The sequence below is a fragment of the Ornithodoros turicata genome, unplaced genomic scaffold, assembly GCF_037126465.1.
Source record: "Ornithodoros turicata isolate Travis unplaced genomic scaffold, ASM3712646v1 Chromosome33, whole genome shotgun sequence".
NCBI classification, from domain to species: Eukaryota; Metazoa; Arthropoda; class Arachnida; order Ixodida; family Argasidae; genus Ornithodoros; species Ornithodoros turicata.
Genome location: NW_026999359.1, coordinates 673,305 through 675,791, shown reverse-complemented (window position 1 = coordinate 675,791; position 2,487 = coordinate 673,305). Strand labels below are relative to the sequence as shown.

The 2,487-nt window shown below is 49.4% G+C and overlaps 1 long non-coding RNA gene across 1 annotated transcript; it reads right to left on the bottom strand.

The window, feature by feature from the left end:
- Nucleotides 1–269: 269 nt before the first annotated feature.
- Nucleotides 270–876, bottom strand: LOC135373836 (uncharacterized). Its single transcript, XR_010416614.1, has 2 exons — nucleotides 793–876; nucleotides 270–448 (listed from the first exon to the last, which is right to left on the bottom strand). It is a non-coding gene; the product is annotated as an uncharacterized LOC135373836 (long non-coding RNA).
- Nucleotides 877–2,487: the final 1,611 nt, after the last annotated feature.

Sequence of the window (2,487 nt, the reverse complement as noted above, 5' to 3'; positions counted from 1 at the left end):
GTCCAGGGAAAATGGCGGGCGCCCAAACCACGTGATCTCGAGGAGCCACTCACAGCGTCCCCGAGCTGCTGCGCGGGAAAAAAGCTGGGGCCCAGTGCGCATGCGCAGACCGACCTCCTTTCCCAACCTCCTTCCCCTTCTCTCCTCGGGTTTTTTGTCTCTCCTCTCGTCCCCCCTACCCCCCCAGACTCGTCCGTTTGTCTTCGGCGCTTGTTGTCTTGCTGTAGAGCAACGATCATGCTGTCCCGAAGCAGACAATCAAAAAGCAATGGTGTATGACAAATCAACTTTATTTGTCCTCGGGAACTGCCTCGAAAAAGCTACAGTACATATCTTTTTACGTCTTGTAACAGGCTTCACTGGAGCTTTAGGTACTTCGACATCCAAGGGCCGTTCAAAAGCCAATGCTGAGCTATGTGCGTCGTTGTTGCCGATGGTTGCGGGAGAACTAAAACAAAACAAAAAATACATTGATGATCAGTAACTCTGCACGAAAATCACTGCTATGATAGGCAATCTATCTTGATTTCGTATTTGAACACCAAGGCATTTGTCACGAATGTTTGTAGATCACAGTGAATGAACGGCTGAGACGCGCATGAGGGGCAACTAGCATAACCACACATATTTTGATTAACGGCATATCAGAAACGTACAAGTTACGGCAATGCACTGCACAATGAAACGCCGCTAACGTACCGAGTGACTCGTAAATGCTGTACGTAATACACTTAACGTGATAAACCTGCATTACTTCCTTCAGTCACAAAAAAGTAATCAAACTTGTCTTACCGTTCACCTGCAGTACGTCGGAAAGAGTGCAGACTTCCTCTCTGACGATTTCTGCGTCCATTGGAGGTGCAGGCGGATTCCATGTCATGTTCGTGTTCCCGCTGTTGTGATGATGGGGTGGATGTGCCATTCCGTTCTCACATTAGCAGTTCGCCACAATCTAAATCTAAAGCATTCAAAGCCCTCAAACTACCCCGTAGCGTCTGCGTGCACAACGGTTGCAGTCCAAGAGAACACGCATGGCCGGACAGACGCGATGTCTTCTCTGTCGTTCTTCTTTCTCCTCCGTTCGTTCGACTGCTTCCGTTGAGCGGTTCGCGCGTTCGGATGCTCGCTCCTCACTCAAATGACTCTCGCCCAATGAGCGCGAAGGAAACTGACGCCAGTTTTTTAGACCAATGAGCATCCAAATATTTATACATATAATGCGCAGCCAATGAGAGGTCTTCCGAGCTGGCACGCCGGTGGCGACAATATTTTCGAGGCGGTGCGTTTCGCTTTAGAGCCCGCGGCTGGAAGAAGCCCGCCAGCTGGCCAGACTACGGATTGGTCAACAACAACGCGTCGATGAAAGAAGATACAATTTGCGCCGACGAGACGTACGCTTCAGTCCAGGCAACTTGGTATGGGTTTGGACGCCGATTCGACGACGAGGCCTGAGCGAGAAGCTACTGAAGCTGTACTTCGGTCCCTACAAAGTACTTCGACGCATTGGAGACCTGTATTACGAAGTGGTACCTGAGGGCAGCGTTCCCTCTCGACGGCCCCCGAGGACTGAAATAGTTCACGTCGTTCGACTCAAGCCGTACTACAGCAGGTAGCGCTGAAGACTGGCTGGAAGGAAACAACATGAAAAAAAAAAGGAGAAGAAACGGCATCGAGACGATGCCCCGTCTACGGAGGGGGCAATGCCACGAATCATCATCGCGAAACTTCCAGGGCAGGCACGAAACGGTATATCTCATCCCGGCGCGTGCTGAAGAACAATGTGTGTTGACTGGGCTGGTGATATTCTATACGTTGAGATACTCTGATCGAATTTGTAGTAGCACATAACTCCCAAGTCTTGTATTCTGGGCGCGAACCTGTCAACATGATGAATCACTCAATCTTCACATTAATATTTCGCTATTCTAGCAACTGTATTATACAAACATCAGACATTATGTGAAAATTCCGTCCAGCGTTGAACTGCGCAAATTCCCCAACGACTCTGCCTCTCACCTGAATAATGGAAAGGCTGGCCACAGGCAGACGCAAAAATACTCCAAAAGCCGGGAGATGACATAACTGGACAAAAAAGTAGAGAACTCCGACTTAACATAACAAAATAACAACGCGACGGGAACCGCATCCGCCAGACACGCGTTGTCATCCCCTATGTCAAAGGAGTTTCTGAATCTATCCGCCGGGCTTTGCTTCCGTTGGATATCAGGACTACGTTCAAACTGCATGTTAAACTTCGAAGTGTCATATCAAAACCGAAGGACCCCGTCCCCCCGGAAGACCAATCTGGAGCAGTCTAGAAAGTACACTGCCAAGACTGTGACACGTGCTACATTTGCGAGACAGGCAGAAAACGGAACACTCGTTCCCAATAACATAAACGGGACATAAAGAGCGCGACCCACGCCACACAGTTCAAGACGGAGCTTACAGATCATTGGTGGGACACGGAAGATTGTTTCGACTTCG